General features: G+C 43.7%; 1 protein-coding gene across 4 annotated transcripts in view; it reads left to right on the top strand.

Moving 5' to 3' along the window:
• Positions 1 to 17,539, top strand: part of TSPAN4 (tetraspanin 4) — a 708,227-nt gene that overhangs the window by 245,129 nt on the left and 445,559 nt on the right. For 2 of the 4 annotated variants that reach the window (XM_075928235.2, XM_075928234.2), the window contains exon 3: positions 7,073 to 7,152. The exons of the other annotated variants lie outside the window; for them this stretch is intronic. The gene's annotated coding sequence lies outside the window, so the exon portion shown is untranslated. The remainder of the gene's footprint in view (positions 1 to 7,072; positions 7,153 to 17,539) is intronic. 4 annotated transcript variants of the gene reach the window in all.

Here is a 17,539-nt window from a genome sequence, read left to right as displayed (position 1 = left end):
ATTCTCAGGGCTTGCCAAACCACAGTGAGCCCTGCTCGCCAGCCGTGCTGTCCGGCGATCTGCGCATGCGATCGCCCGAACCCAGCTCTTCCGGGTTACAATCTACTCACAATGGGCGAGTAGATTGTATAATTTGTCGAGCCCTGATCATTCTAATTAACAACAAACCTGAAAATATTTTGCAATACAACAAAAAAAGATTCAGTTCTGAATTCTGTTAAGCGAAAAATAACTAGCAAATTTCAGACTTTTTCACACTGTTTCTGTTCTCATTTTTGACCAACTCAATTCATAAGAAGAAGTTTCAAATAGCAAGAATGACAAGGAGTCCAGTGGCACCTTAAAGACTAACAATTTTATTATGGCATAAGCTTTTGTGAGTTGCAACTCAGATGTGAAAGAAACAGGTGGTAGGGATACAAAGCTGGGAGTGTTACATCAGAGCTAATTCACTTGGGTGGATGTGGCCCAGAAGAAGATGAGAATACCTGGAGACATTACTCATATGACTCCTTGTTGTTTTAGGTGAAGCAGACTAACAATGCTACCTCTCTGAAACCTGTCATCACAGTAAGAATTGGTGCAGATCTGTTACCATCCATATGCTTTTGCAAAATACACACGTTTGTCTGAGATGTAGACCTTGTTCTGCTTCTCTATACCAATGTCCCCTCCAGTCTATGCTACTGTATGGTGTGTCTTGTTAGGATAGCTATAACCACTGGCCCAGAGGCTGCTACAGCTTCTTGCTTGCTACTTACAATAGGAATGAAGATGTCTCTCTTATCCCCATTCTACACGATCTACACCAGCTGTCAGGGCACTAAGAATACAGCTCAGGTTGTTGTTAATATATAAATTCCTTCATATTTAGGCTCAGAGTACTTGATCCTTCTCCTCTGACCATATGTAGTTGCACAGGAGTCAGTCAGCTTGATCAGATTTGTTTTTATCCACATTTCAGTCAAGGCCAGGACTTGAGAGTGGGAGAAAGTTGCCTGTATCGCTTGTTGGCTGGTTCGAGGGTGTAATGGAAATATTATTTATCTAGTCTCGTCTATGCCTGGTAGTATCATGGGCCCCCTTCTTGCGTCTTCTGAATTTCTTTCCCTTGCATTATCCCTGTTCTTTGCATTACTTGGGAAGTGATTCCTGTCGTCTACTGGATTGGCTGCCTGAAGGCTATTAATTTTGCAGTCGCTCTTGCAGTGATTGGATGTATATTTTGGTGATTGTTTTTGTTTCAGTATGGGGGGTAGCTCTTCAGCCATGTCTTCACTAAAAGGAAGATGGACGCTACTATGAGTAATCTTCTGGAGTTCGGTTTAGTGAGTCTAGTTAAGACTCATAAAATTGCTGTCAGAGGGCATCCCCGTTAGCATCTGATACTCCTATTCCTGTGAGGAGTAATGGAAACCAAGAGCATTTGCTTCCATCAGCTTCCTGCCTTGGAGACAGCGGGGATACTTGAAACAAAGTGCATTGACTTCAGCTACTTAATTAATGTAGCTGGAGTTGTGTATCTTGATTCAACCTTCCCTTTTAGTGTAGACCTGACCTTATTCTTGACTCAGCAAAGCGCTTCAGTACATACTTAAGATGCCTGTTCATAGACACCATTGTAAAATGTATTAAACAAAACCTTTCAATCCATTTGTCAAAGCATCCACAGCTCTCATTTCAAAACAATCAAACCTATAATAAATACTAAGTAAAGTAAGCTCTGAGCCTGCAAGCACTTATATATATATATATGCTTAACTTTACACATATTCAGAGTCCCATTGAGGACTACTCACAAGTATTCAGTTCAGCACATGTATAACTGCAGAGTTGAGGACTTAGTTTGCTTTTGAGAGCATCTACATTAAACAATGGGAAAGTATTGGCCTGACTGGCAATGGTGCTGAGCATCTAACTTTAGCGAGTGTTGCGGGAGTCCAACACATCTGAAAACTAGCTGCTTTCACCGCTTTTTAAATTTTGATACTGTGATGGGGTGGCATCCGTCACGGCCGCGCCCCGCACTCAGGCCGGCCTCGGGGTCCACCGGGAGGGTTCGGAGGCGCAGTCGGGCGGGAGTACTGCCGGCGTGGCCGGAACGACCGGCAAGGGAGGGCAGGGGCAAACTCCGGCGCCAGCTGATGACGTCCCCGCGTTGGGGGCGGGGCCACTGGCCGAGGGTGACGCTGCGTGGAGGTGGGGCGGCGGGGCGGCGGGCCGGCGGTGGGAGGTTCAAAAGGTGGCCGGGGAGGCCCTCAGGGGGGAGGACAGAGACGGACAGAGGTGGAGGAGGGAGGCCGAGCCGGGTAAGGGCTTCCCTCGCATATGGACTAAACCTCCCGGGGGGGGGGGGGGGAGAAGTGGCCCAGGGCTGGGCCGCGGAACCCGAGAATGGAGGGTTTGGGGTTGGCTACCCTCTCCGTTAGGTGAGGACGCTTACCTCGCCTTAGGGCCCTGCGCTGGGGTCCGGAGTGAGGGTGGGCCCGGACCCTCTTCTCTCCCCTCCTGGCAGCAAGTGGAGGGGAAAATCAGCGAATCACTCATTGTAGGTCGCAGAATCCCTACTAATCTGGCCATAGGCCGTGTAAGGAATCTAGGGGCACCACTGCCCCGGATGCCCAGTCCCACAGCAGGTGGGCGGCGTGTGACAGATACTCTTTTCTCTCCCACCCACTAGGGATGTGAAGGACTAGTCGACAGGATAGCCGACTAGTCACTTCCCCTGCCTCTTGTTGCCTCTATTAGAAAGAGGCAGCAAGGGGGGAAAGTGGAGTGGGTCAGACTCCGGGCTCTACGGGGTCCTGCCACTTTGAAACTCCTCATGCAGCTTGGGGCCAGCTGATTCTGGGCTCCGTGAGGTACCGCTGCTTTGAAACGCCGTGAGGAGCCCAGCATCAGGACTCCCAGCTGACCGCGGCACTTTCGCCTTTCAAGTGTAGCAACAGCCTTAGGACTGTTGCTACACTTCAAAGGCAGAGGCCCCCTATCAACTAATCGAATAGTTGATGCAAAATGCATCAACTATTTGATTAGGCAATTAGTTGAGACTTAACATCATTACCACCCACATCTTTTATCATCCATGTCTTCCGGTTTGGGAAGTCTCGGCCTTTTTTTTGTATCACACAAATAGTGAAACAGACCGTACAAGGACTCTGCACCATTTAAGCAATATTTTGAGAACTTGTGTAGGACTCAAGTGTTGCATTTACAGATCCCTTGTGCTAGCTCTTGGGAAAGGGGTATCATTCATTATCGGTGAACAATCAGCAGCCATAAGTTCTGATGTATGGCACTGGAGATGAAAGTAATCATTGAGGGAAGTTGTGGCTGAAAAGGAACTCCGCTTTCACCAAATTATGTTTGTTTTTCTTTGCATGTTTGGAAAGTTTGGGGTGAAATGTTAACACTCTTTTAAACATGTGCCAGAGCTGCAGCAAAACGGTCATGGGGCATAGCTTAGTGTCCAGGGGTGCGTGCAAATAGCCCTTCCACTGGGTATGAAAGAGCAAGGCAATGCAAGGGCAAGAACCCATCCCAGCAGTCTTGCCATTTGTACGTTGCATTAACTGGAAGCTAACGGAGCAATACAGCTTTTACCTCTCCTGATTCAGGCAAAAAATTCCAGGACTCCTCCTCCCCTTATTTGTCTGATCAACTCTCTCTTGATTTGGAAAGCTCTATGCTAAATGCACAAGGTGTTTACTTCATTTTGCTCTGCTGTGCCTTTTTATCTCCCTCCCTCCCCCAGTTGAAATTGGAACTCAGTTGTAGCTCTCAGCTATGGTAGGATGGAGAGTAAAAACATTCCCCCTGTTCCTTTGAAGTCCCCATGGGCCTGTCAAATTCCACCAGATGTTCTTCTTTTTATGCTACTTGCTCACAAAATCTAGTATCTGTGGTGCATCTACACTGCAGAGCTGAACTCTAAATAAGCTATGCAAATTGAGTTATGTCAATAGCTACGAAATAGCTTATTTCAAAATAGGGAGCATCTACTCAACACTTATTTCGAATAGAGCATTCTACTTCCAACTTCCCTTGTTCCTCGTACAATGAGGGTTACAGGAGTCGGAGTAAGCAGTCGTCCAGCTTGACCGTATTTTGACACTGTTTCGAAATAACTGCCTGTTGTGTTGATGCGGACTAAGTTATTTTGGAATAGTGCTAGTTATTTTGAAATAGTGTTGCATTGTAGACATACCCTTAATTTGGGAACTAAGATGAGTTGGGGGAAATCTGGTCTAGCCACTGTGCCCAATGCAATGTGCTTGCTCAGGTGCAGAAGTATCCAATGGTTGCTGAAGATTGACAAGTGAGATCGATTGTTCATTGTCTCCTTTCTCTTAATTTAAGGTGTGTCACCTGTTAGAAAAACCTTTTAGTGTTCTAGTTAAATTGCTGATCTGTGTAATAGATTTTCTCTGCCTTACCTATTCTAAACTGGGAATGTGCTTCAAGGGGAAGAATGTTCTCATTTTTTCCTTCCTCTTTGTCTTAATAATATTTTCCCCATGAGGTAGGAAGAAGCTATAATTCTGTGTGGCTTCCTTTGTTCTGCAGAGACATTTGAATAAAACATCCTCAGAGGCAAAGGACAGAGAAATCCTCCTCACTTGAAAGAGAGGTTTGGAGTTCTTCCTCTTGGGTAACTTTGACCTGAAGACAGGGAATGCCTGGTGAGAAAATAATGCCAAAGGCTTGAAAGGTTTAAATCACTTAAATTATTGAAATAATTCAATCCCTTAGATTAGCCTGAACTGTAAGGCCATGCTAAAGTAAACAGAACTTCCAGAGTTTGATTTAGTGAGTCTTAACTACTTAAGACTTGCTAAATCCAACTCAGAGAGTGTCTCCGCCAGCTGCTAGTACTCCTGCTTATGCGAGGAGTAAGAGAAGCTGACAGGAGTATTTGCTCCCATTGGCCTCCTGCTATGGGGACAGTGGGAAAATGCAAAACAAAGTCCGTAGACTCCAGCTATGTAATTTGCATAGCTGGAATTGCGTATCTTGCTTCACTGTCACCTTTTAATGTAGACCTGGCCTTAAGAGTCCATCACTGATAAATTCAGTTGGCCAAAATGCACTACACAACAGCTGATGCCGCAGACTGAGCATTTATATCCAAACTTTCAGCGCCTCCTGCCACCCTACTTTTACAATCTTCCCTCAGAAGCCAAAACTTCTAAATGTGTTGTGCCCTCTGTAGCAGGGGAGATGGGGGTAAGGAAGACAGGGGTTGTTGTTACTTAGATAATGGATAAGTAAAGCCCAGCTTTGTTCTTGTGTGCTTTTCATGACCATGTCCTTTAGTTTGGTTGGAGGATGGGAAGAGTCACCAAATCCTATTTGTACTAACAGGTCTTTGGAGAATTTAAGGTTCATTGGTTCCCAGGCTGTCCGCATCTTATCAGGATGTAACATCAGCACCTACCAAATGTTCTTCTGCCTTTGAAAAGACAGCTATTTCTTCCTTGTATTTCACTACCTAGTGAACGCGTATCATATAAAAATCTCTGAACCTAGCAGGATGGCAAAGAAAATGGATTAGGGGATGAAAGGTGACACTTAGTTATGGCTGGGATTTTTAAGGGGGGGCTCTTTAGACCTGACATGTCCCTTATCTAGAAATATGTAGCAGAGGTGCTGGAACAATTTGTATAGATGGGGCACCGAGAACCATTGAACCAAACTGTAAACCTTGCAAACAATAGAAACTACTACAAACCAGGGCAGGTGGTAACACCCCTAGCACCCCTCATTCCAGCATCTTTGGTAAGTCGTATTCCTGTATGTGGTTCTCTGTGAAGTTTGCATACACATGTAGGTGTGCATGGGTAAAGCATCTGTGCATACTTCTGTTTGCAGAGATGAAAAAGCTGCTTTTATTGCAAAGAATATGACATGCGATAAACTAACCTTGTGGTATGTCACTTTTATTCTCCTTCATCCTAGGAACTTGAAATGTAATATTGCCTGAAATTTCTCTATCCTGTTGGAAAGAGTGATTTGTTACTAGTGTAATAAACACCTTCCTGTATTGAACTCTGCCCACACACAGCTTTTGTGTTGTTCTGTTCAAGGGTTTTTTTTCACCTCCAGTCCTCATACAATTTCTTTGACTTTGTGAGATCTATCGTCTTCTACTTTCCTAATGCCATGAACTACTATATATGGTCATCCTTCCCTTCTGTGCAGTGTTGCCAACTCTTCCAACCCTGTTGAAAATCTCATAGTATTTGTCTTAAAAAAAAAACCTCAGCTTCTGGAGCCATATAATAAATAATGGGATAATCTGATCTTTCCTTCAAAAAACATCTAAACATTTAGTTGTGTAGGGAAGCTGGGGAAACGATGCTTTAAAGGCTGAAAACCCAGAAGGCAAAGAAAAAGAACCAACATCTATTATTTTTAAACATTTCATGATTGTTCTGGGTTGGCAATACTGTAATCTGCTGTCCCTCTCCTCCTTGGCAGACATGTGTTTTATCCAGAATGATGGATTAGTGAAATGAAACTGCTAGCTGTGTACTTATTTTAAATGGAAAAGGTAAAACTTAAAGGACTTGTATCCAGATCAATGTGTGACATGATTCAGGTTATACAGAAAAGTTGCTAATATTTTCCTGATTAAATGAACCATTTAAACCTGTGCTTAATTTAAAGCGGATGAGGTGGGATTTTCAAATATACGTATGGGATTTAAGAGCTTATGTGCCACTGAAAGTCAATGGGATCTGTGCTCCTGATCCCCTTATGTGCTTTTAAAAATTGCGCCCATTCCTAACTTTCATTGACTTCGGTGGGACTTAAACATGCTCAAGTGTTTTGGTGAACTAAGGCCATGTCTAGCAAATTGAATCCTCTTCCTTCTTGGGTGACATGTCCGATAACTTTTATCCGCGCCCTAGAAGTAGCAACATGCTTTTTCTACTGGGGAACTCATGCAGTACAATTTGAAATCAATGGGAGACTTTTCCCCTTCCCAATATGGAATTGTTACAGAGTAGCTTTCTGATTTTTACAAATGGCACCTGGAATCTGACACCCAGACTCTTTTTTCCCCCAGTGTCTATTTCCTGACACCTTGTGGGCCAACTCATCCTTCTGAATCTTGTAGGGCGGTGTGAGCTCACGGCCCCGTGAAAGGTACTGTATGTGATTGATTTATCTAAGTTCAAATCCAAGTTCAAAGTGTGTATCTAAACTTATACTTAAAGAACCCTTATGCTTACAGAATTTCCTAGAGAGGGAGAATTCAAAGCTATTACAATTAAAATCAGAAGCCAGTTTGGAAAGTGAGTTGTGCTGTCCACTGCCACACTGGAGAATCCAGCTTTGGTTTTCTGGCCTGATTCTCTTTCTCCTTGGGCTGGTGAATGCCAGCTAGCACTGTGAAGACAATGTCGTCAGCCCTTTGGACAAGGAGGTGATGGGTGGGGGCACCTCACATCATTTGGGTATCTTTTATGGCTGATTTAAAAGTAGGTCCCAAATAGGGATGTTAAATATCGGTTAATTGAATTGTCATGAATTCTTATCAGTTACTTGACTATTCTGTAGTCCCCGGGGATGGGGCAGGCAGCCAGTGCAATTTGGCCCCACTCCCGAGGAGGCCCCTGCCACTCTGCGCTGCTGCCTCTGTATCAAAGGCAGCAGCACTGGGTGCCAGGCAGGAACTGGTCCATGAGAGGAGCCAATTTAAAAACCAACTCTCCTCGCGGACCAGTTCCCGCCTAGCACCCCGTGCTGCTGCCTTTGATAGAGAGGCAGCAGGGTGGGGTGGCAGCTGCCCCTGTCCCCAGGGCAGGGGGGCCGGAGCTCCCAGACCTGGCACAAGCCAGAACTGAGCCGGGCTGCCTGCCTGCCTGGCTCTTAATATACTTTAATTGCAGAGCCACAGTGGGGATAGGTCCCACACCAAGCGTGAGCCAGGACTGATACGGGTTGCTGGCCAGCCTGCTATACTGGCAAGGGAATGGGGGGAATGCGTGTAGTCTATAGCATTAACTGATAAGCAAAAGCTTATTGGTTAATCAACTACACTGTTACATACCTAGGCCCAAAAGGAGTCCTCATCAGTGCACATCTAGGAGAATGATGGCAGCAACATGGTTTCTGAATGTTGGAGCTGTTAAAATGGAGGAATCAGCAGGACACAGGAAACCTGCTCTCTCCTATATTGTGCTTAGGCAAAACTGCAGAATATTAACAGCCATAGCGCTGCTTGGGGTGGAAAGTAAGATTTCTCACTACAGGTTGAACTTCTCTTGGCCAGCACACTCTGGTCCAGCACCATCCATGGTCTGGCCTGATTTTACTTAGCCAAATGTCCACTTATTGTGGGTGTGGCCAAGTTTCCCATGAAGTTTGTTTACAGACATCAGTCCTGGCTCTCAGTGTTCTCTGCTGTTTTTTTCCTCTCATTTTCCCCTAAATATGTTCTAAGAGCCCAGTAAGCAGTGGAAGTGTTGATAATGCTGCTAAACAATATTTATCTCCTGTGATCTGGCAAATTCTCTGGTTCTGCACCGGTCAGATTCCGAGGATGCTGGACTAGAGCGGTTCAACCTGTAGTTGGTAGTAATCAGAGATGAGAACAGATCTCCTAGCTCCCCAGTGACACTGGTACAGGTGTAATGTTATTGTCAAAGAAAGTATAATATGGGTAATTTTGTATAAAGGGAAAAAAGGATTCTGAAATTAATGTTACCTTTATACATGCAAAGATCAGGAGCCATTGAGAGTTGGAAGCCTGTTAGGCTGTCCTATCTTTAGTGGATAAAAGGTGATGCTGGCTAAGGCTGTTCATTCAAAGGTTGCACAGTAAAAGACTCCCATAGGCTGGTTGAGCTAGGGGATGTTGCAGATTCTCAGTTCCTGAGTGGAGGTGAGAGCAAGCCCCCTCACTCAGAGGTGGCAGAAGCTGATTGTAGATGGTGCTACATCTAGCCTCTCTCAGCCAGAAGTGCCAACACCTGGAGGAGAATCAGAAGGATAAAATGAATCAAGGTTTTGAAGAGAGAGTCAGATGTAGAGCTGAAAGATTCTGTCTGTCAGTAAGGATGCATCTAGACTACATTCCTCTTTCGAAAGAGGAATGCAAATGAGGGAAATAGAAAATGCAAATGTAGCGCTGATTTACAAATCTCATACTTCATTTGCATAATCTCTTCCAATCGCTTTTTTGGAAGAGATTTAAAAAAAAAGAAAAAAAAGCAGTCTAGACGGGATTCTTTTGAAAAAAACACCCTTTTCCGAAAGAACCCTTATTCCTGAAAAAATGAGGCTTACAGGGTTCTTTTGAAAAAGTTCTTTTTCTTTTCAAAAGAACCCCATCTAGACTGCTTTTTTTTTTTCGATAAAATCTCTTTTGAAAAAGTGATCGGAAGAGATTATGCAAATTAAGTGTGAGATTTGTAAATCAGTGCTTCATTTGCATTTTCAATTTCCCTCATTTGCATTCCTCTTTCGAAAGAGGAATGTTGTCTAGATGTACCTGAAGTTGGGGGGGGGGGGATAATCTATCCTCTGTTCTCCAGATATTACAAATAATTTGCTGTAGTGGTCGGGGAACACACTGACACACAATGTGTGTATGTACCAAACTTACCACCTGCTTAACTTTTCCCATCCAAAATAAAGAGCCTACTCAAACTGGGAGAACTCACACATCAAATGGAACAAACACTGGAGGCCTACTGGGGTTCATCTAGATTATATGCCTCTGCCGACAGAGGCATGTAAAATAGGCTACCCAACATAGTCAGTGAAGCAGGGATTTAAATATCCCCGGCTTCATTACAATAAAAATGGCCACTGAACTGTGCCAGCTCAGCTGATCATCGGCACAGTGCGCGAGTCAAGACGCGGATCAGTCGACAGGGAATGCCTTTGTCAACTGCTCCCTTATGCCTCGTGAAATGAGGTTTACAGGAGTGGTCAACAAAGGCATTCCCTGTCGACCAATCCACGTCTTGACTCACATGCTGTGCTGACGATCAGCCGAGCCGGCACAGTACAGCAGCCATTTTTATTTTAATGAAGCTGGGGATATTTAAATCTCCGCTTCATTGACTATGTCAGGTAGCCTGTTTTACATGCCTCTGTCGGCAGAGGCATGTATCTAGACGTAACCTTGGTGTGGCCACCATTTATTGAATATATAGAGCAACTCTACTGTCCAGCAACCAAAGCCATTTCTCTTTTCTCCTCTTTGAAAATTGACTCACTCTGGGTATGTCTACACTACCTTCCTAGTTCGAACTAGGAGGGTAATGTAGGCATACCGCACTTGCAAATGAAGCCCGGGATTTGAATTTCCCGGGCTTCATTTGCATAAGTGGGGCTCCGCCATTTTTAAATCCCCGCTCGTTCGAACCCTGTGCCGCGCTCGTTCGAACCCATTCCACGAGGAGTAACGGTAGTTCGAATTAGGAAGCCTAGTTCGAACTACCTAGTTCGTGCCGCGTGTAGCCGCGCGGCACAGGGTTCGAACGAGCGGGGATTTAAAAATGGCGGAGCCCCGCTTATGCAAATGAAGCCCGGGAAATTCAAATCCCGGGCTTCATTTGCAAGTGCGGTATGCCTACATTACCCCGCTAGTTCGAACTAGCGGGGTAGTGTAGACATACCCCCTGATATTTCAGAGTAAAGAAAACCCTGTAATTAATGCTGCCAAAAAATGAATGAATGAATGTCATCTATCCTGTGAGGCTTAGAATTATACATGATTCCCTCCTCCTGAGTCACGCATCCTCACCCACATTCTCTCCCCCTTCCCTGCTTTTTCTTGTGAAAATGTAAGGGTATCTAATTAGACCAGTGAACAGGGAAGTCAATGAATAGTACTGATGCTAGGGAAGAGTTAAGTCAAAACATGGCAAATGTGCCATATAATGATAGTGCTATTTGATGATGGACTCTTCAGACTAGCAGACAAAGATATGAAAAGCTCCAGTGGCTGGAAGTTGAAGCTGCACAGCTTCAGACTGGAAATAATGCAACTTTTTTTAACAGTGAGGGTAAGCAACAGTTGGAACAACTTATCAAGGGCTGTGGTGGATGGATTCGCAATCACCGGCAATTTTTAAATCAGGCTTGGATGGTTTTTCTACAGATTTGCCTTGGTTCAAACAGGAATGATCTTTGGAGTAGAACTATAGCCTGTGTTATGTAAGAGATCAGACTTGATTATAGCAGTCCCTTCTGGCCTCATAGTCAGTCTGTACCAGCTGATTTGTCTGTGTGTCTGTCCATTCATACGTCTGTCTGTTCAGGTACTCCTCTTAAACGATAAGAGCTAGGACCACTACATTCGGTATATAGCTTCCTCCTATCCTAACTTAAAGCAAGTTTGGTTGTGCCAGGAAAGTGGGAAGTGCCTAGAATGGAATTGCGTCTCATAAAACCATACGGAAAAGAGACAGAATCACCAGGCAGGTGAAAGGGGCAGGCTGGTAGTGCCCCCATGTCTGGGACTGCCCCAGTCCCGAGCCTCCTTCCCCTTAGGTGCCCTTTAGGAAGAACAGGTGGGGCTGAAGCTCCCCCTCTCGATTCATACAGGAACATTGCTGGCTGTTCCCCTTCATTGGGGAAACCGTATAGATGGATACATTCCTCACTCTGTCTGGGGGGGGGGCACAAGGGTAGACAAACTGGACCTCCCCCAGTGGGGGAGGGGACATGCATCCCTCCCCTCGCTGTGTCTGCTGGAGCTATAGTGGCCATGGTGAAGCGCTTCTCACCTGGCCCCAAGCTGCCATGGTGTGAGAGGTCTGAGGTAATCAGCAGTTACATGTTTACAAAAAACCCTGCTTTTTAATATCTTTCTCTGACCCATACATCCAACCTGAGCTCCCAGTGCAATGCTGAGGTAAAAAGGGGCAAATGCAGTCATTGGCTGTATGAACAGGGAAGTAGTGAGCAGGAGTTGAGAGGTGAGTTTATTTCTCTCTAGAGGATTGGTGAGACTGTTACTGGAGTATTACATACAGTTATAGGGGCTGTATTTTAAAAAGGACATTGAAAAATGGGAGAGGATACAGAAGAGAACCACAAAAATGAGTGAGAGCTGGAGAAAATGCCTTATGGTGAGAGATGGAAAGAGCTCAATTTGTTAACTTGTCATAAAGGCGATAGAGAGGTGACTTGATTACAGTGTGTAAGTACCTTCCCGGTGTGAAAATAGTGGGTACTAAATAAAGGCACAGCAAGAACCAGTAACTGGGAGCCAAACCCAGACACATTCAAATGAGAAATAAGGCACATTTTTTAACAGTGAGGGTGAATAGTTATTGGAACAAACTGCTGATGAAAATGGCAGATTCTCTGTCTCTTACTGACTTCAGATGGATGTATTTCTGGAAGACATACTTCAGTTAAACACAGGTTATTGGGCTCAACAGAGAGGAAACTGTGAAATTGAAGGGCCCTTGACATTCAAGAGATCAAATTGGATGATCTAATCTTCTCTGGCCTTTAACTCAATGAATCTATGAAGTTAAGCCTCAGTTATGTGAACACTGAAGCACATGTGCAAATTTACTTACTGGAGTACATCCTATTGACTTTTCTGAGACTACTCACATGAGTAAGTTTGTGTCTGATTAATTACTTGCAAAATCCAGGCATTAGGACCTGACATAAATCCCTCTGACATCAGAGGAAAAACTCCTATTGACTTCAGTTTGATTTGGAGCAGGTCCTTACGCTGTAACCTCTTTGAGGCAAGAATCATGGTCATTTTGTTTGTTCATTCAATGTTTGCCACAAGCAGAGCCCTGATTTTGCCACCACAATACCATTAATTAATTAATTAATCAATCAATCAATCAATTACTGTTGCACTGTTACTACGAGGTCTGCCAGTATCTGTTCCTATCTGAAAAGAGATTTTAATAAAAACAAATGATTTATCATCACTCCTTGCTTTGTTTTGTAACTGTAAATATTCCTTTTAGCTCATTGTCCAAATTAGAATAGAAGTTGTATAGGAACAGGACCTCCTCTACTTATCTGTCTATATAGCCTCAGACAGATCAATATTGCTATATAAAGTAGTGCTGAAAATAACATACAAAAATGTTTCTCAGCAAAAGAATTTTATTGTCTGACTTTATGAAACTTGTGTCTCAACAAAATTAGCACAGATGCTTTTGATTAGTGTTGCCAGAGGACAGTTTACAGTTCCTGTTAACATGTATGGAACTTGGTAAGTGAAAGCTCAGAACACCTAGGTTGGATTCATGGTAGATGCAACTGAGTTTCAAGGATTGTGAATGGTCATAGCACTGCACTATTGGAGACATGCAATATAAAATTTCCTTTCACAATTTAAATTCATTCAGGTATGTGATGTCGCCAAAATGTTCAGATTCTGCTATGGAGGCTACACAACACGAGCTAGAGAGAAAAGGAGGATATAGAAAATACTTGGATAAAGGGATAACCTCTATTTTCTCTTAAGGGAAAGTTTGTATGAGAGATGCTTAAGCACAAACAAGGGATCTAGCAGCTGCCAAGGTTTAAGACAGATATAGGATGAAAAATACTTGCTGGACTGTCTAGAGACCTTTTGTCTTTAGGTAGGAGGGGTAAGAGTTGAGCCACCGTGAAGGTGAATAATCCTTTTTCTGCCCTCCACCTCCACATATCCCTGCTCCTCAGCACTTCCTGCCCTCTTTTCTTACTGCTTGTGACAGCAGGCTGGCATTCCATGTTGAATGCCTCCTGGCTGACAAGATGGAAGGATCTGCAGGCTCATTTGACAGCAGTAATCAATATGAAGCAGAATCTCACTTGACAGTCCCTTTTCTTCTGTCTACGAAGGGAAAACAAAACTTAGGAAGGTGAAACACTGATGACACTGAACTCTGAAAATATGTGAGCAGCAATTTAAGCCCCATGCAAGAGCTCTGTAACCCAGCTATTTTCCTCTGCTGCCTGTGGGATGCTCGGCGTTCCTCCTGAAATTGCTGTCAGTACTAAATGCTGGTAATATACTTGGCGCTGATGGTGCACATGAGTCTCCAGGGAAATTCCTTGTCTCATTCTGCCCTCTTGTAATCTGTAGTTTCAAGTCAAGTGTTGCTAGTGTCCATAAACTGTGCTTCAGAGAGGCAGATAGCAAAATGGTTAAACTTATTTTGAATATATAGTGTCTAGGTAGCTCAGTCATGGATCAAGGCCCCATTGTGTAAGACAAGTAGTAAAGCAGTTGGTACCTGCCTCAGAGTGTAGGCCCCGATCCTGCATTGATTCCCTCCCTCTCCCCTCCCGCCATGCTCTCCCAGGGTACGTCTAGACTACCGCGTTTTGTCGACGGATGTTTTGTCGACAGATACTGTCGACAAAACTTCCGTCGACAAAGAGCGTCCAGACACATTGAGTTCTGTCGACAAAGCAAGCTGCTTTGTCGACAGAACTCCGTAGTCTGGACGCAATGTTACAGGCAATAACACCTTCTGTCGACAGAGTTCTGTCGACAGAAGGTGTTATGCCTCGTAAAATGAGGTATACCAGCGTCGACAAAACTGCTGAGTTCTGTCGACGTTATGTCGACAGAACTCAGCGGTAGTGTAGATGCTGGCATAGTTTTGTCGACAAAAGTCCACTTTTGTCGACAAAACTAGGTAGTCTAGACACACCCCCAGTGTAAGATCAGGAAAGTGCTTTCAAAGACTATCATGCGTCTCATTCTGGGAAACTGCTGGTCACTTCCTGAAAGATGCTAAGCATCCTCAACTCTCATGGTAGACAGTGCTAGCTGCAGATAATCCGTTCCTCACAGGACCGATCCTTTAATCCTATATCTTACTAGCTCTGCAAAGGAGTGAGCAGAGTTAACTTTTTCACCTATTTAGAGTATGTATGCTGGCTTTATTTATTTTTGGGAACAAATACATTCATCATTTCCCTAAAAGAAATGTCATTATTTTCTGAATACATTTTACTGCCCGCACATCTTTATAGCAAATGGGAACGACAGTGTTTAATTATGATTAAGGATGGACTGAAATTCCCATAGCACCTGCTCAATCAAAAGTAGAGGCTGTCTGTGCAGTGCAGTATTTTCATGCTGTGTTATAGTGACAATAGCACGTTATTAACAAAACATAATAGGAAAAGTTGTATGTGTAACTAATGCGCCCTTGTTTTGTGAGGTTACAAGGTGGAATAACTACTAGAATTGGTTCTTATTATCCTCATTCCGCAATAAGCATTCAGATATAATAAATGTGACTTGATGGTGTATTGCTTTACCCATTCTTCAATTCCTACTGTGGTTGAACACCTTTTTTCATTTACCCAGTATTTGTCTTGGTGCTATCATAGGATATAATAATAATAATATAATATTTGGTTCTGTTATAGTGCCTTTCATGAGGAGAGCCCAAACTTCTTGACAAAGTATCACTATCCACATTTTGTAAAAAGGGGAAACAGAGGCACAGAATGGCAAATATTGCCCAAGATCATTCAGCAGGGTAGTAATAAACTGGAAATAGAAATAGTTTCTCCACGGTCCAGCCCTGTGCTCTGTTCATTGAGCCATACTGTTTATCATTGGCTTACTTCTATATGGGGTTCATTAGCTTTGCTCAGTGGATGTTCCTGAGGGTTTTAGTTTCAGTGATGTTGATTAGGCACCTTTGGCCAGCCCTAAATTCCTTTTAAATCAAGGATACACAAATATAGAACCTTTTATGTTATCAGATTTCTTTTGGTATCATCTTTGCCAAATGCATAACAGCAATTAATGGCAGCCCATGAGATCTAGTCTGTTATCCTGACTAGCTTATTTCTAAAGTAGTTTGACATTGCATTCATCTGATTTATATGTTGTTCTACAAGGTTTTTGTTTCATTACCCTTGAGAAGAGTGAAATGTTAAGTAAGAAATTGTTTATAACTTTTCCATAAAATGTGAACTCCATGAGTGAAGCTTCTTGGAAGAAAAGAAGCTTAGTCTTGAGGCAAAGGCACAGGGGTAGCTCTCAAAGAGACCTGACTGTGAGTCCCAGCTCTGTGTCTGATTTTCATTGGTAAAAAACAACAAATAGTCTGAAGTTTCATTGGTAAGCCGCTAATGTCTTGATTCTGCAAAGCACTCAAGGCCTGCAAGTTCAAGCTAGAATCTGAAGGTTAAAATATATTCTATCTTGCCCCACTAGAGGCAATCAAAGTTTAAAGATTCTGCTGAGGATGAGTGATGATGCAGAATACAAACCAGTTCTGTTCCCAAATCTTTATTGACTATAAAGTACTAAGAGTGAAAATCAGCAAAACCATACTTCTGTTAGATGGCCACTGCCACAAAAGTAAGCTGCCTTAACGCTGAGCCAGAAAACAGGGAGCGTATCCATGAACAGTTTAGGTGCTAGGTGTCTTTCAGAACAAATTCTTAGACTTCTAGCTGCCCATCAGAAAATATGTTCCTCACTGACTTAGTCTAGATGTGCCATACACCAGTTAGAACAGTGGTCCCCAACCTTTTGGGGCTGCCAGGCGCCCGGGGGTGGGGCCATGCATGAATGGCCAGGGCTCAAGAATGGCTCGGTCCGGCCCTGGTCACTAGGCGGGCACACAGAAATACCCCTGCAGGCACCATGTTGGGGACCACTGAGTTAGAAGGTGTACCAAAACGGCTTTTGTTTTTCACATTGGTCACTTGGTGCCTGGTCTTTAGGAAATGCTTCACAACTCCAGATAGGAGTCATCCACTCTCCACATGCACAAATGTAGGGTATGTTAGAAGGAGCGTTCATCTGATTGCACTTGTTGGGATGAATCACAAAGAGTGGTGCTCTGAGGCAGCTAGGAGCACACCAGATGGGTGGTTACAAATCAAAGCCAACACCTTTGCTTTGCATTGAGGAACAAACTGGAGGTGGGGACAGAGTTCAGTGCACAGCTGTAGTATTCTCTATGCAAGAGATACCTGTGACATTCTGTGCCTGCTGAAATTTGAGTGATCGCCAGGGAAACCACACTGCACTAATCCCATCTGGAGGTGAAGTCACAGGCTACCATGCTCAGCAAAGGTCAGTACATGCACTCTGTTACTGCTGCTACTGGGGAATTCCCTTTGGGTGCGTCTAGACAGCACCCTTCTGTCGGAATAATCTATGCAAATTGCGTAGCTTATTCCAAGTCTTAAAATGGAAGAGCTTATTTTGAAATTTGGTGCTGTCTACACAGTGCCAAATTTCAAATAAGACACTTTTCCGACAAATCTTTTAACTCTTGTGGAATGAAGGTTACAGGGATGCCGGAATAGCGCACCTACTATTTTGGGAAATAGCGGGCACTTTTAAAGACATCACATTGCTGTTTAGGGATACTTCTGGTATCCCGAAATAGCAACGCAGCCTAGACATCCCCTTTGAGTGGAGATCTTGGTTAAAGTTTTAAAAGATAGATGCCTAATTTGTTTGGCTTCTAGATCTCTATTTTGGTACCTCATTTTGAGCTCTGTTAGTTCCTGCTATCTGAAAGGGTAGGTTACAACAACTGAAAATTGTTACAATTTTGAA

The sequence above is a fragment of the Pelodiscus sinensis genome, chromosome 5, assembly GCF_052426305.1.
Source record: "Pelodiscus sinensis isolate ZL-2025 chromosome 5, ASM5242630v1, whole genome shotgun sequence".
Taxonomy (NCBI): domain Eukaryota; kingdom Metazoa; phylum Chordata; order Testudines; family Trionychidae; genus Pelodiscus; species Pelodiscus sinensis.
The sequence above is the reverse complement of the archived record's forward strand: the minus strand, read 5'-3'. Positions and strand labels throughout refer to the sequence as shown.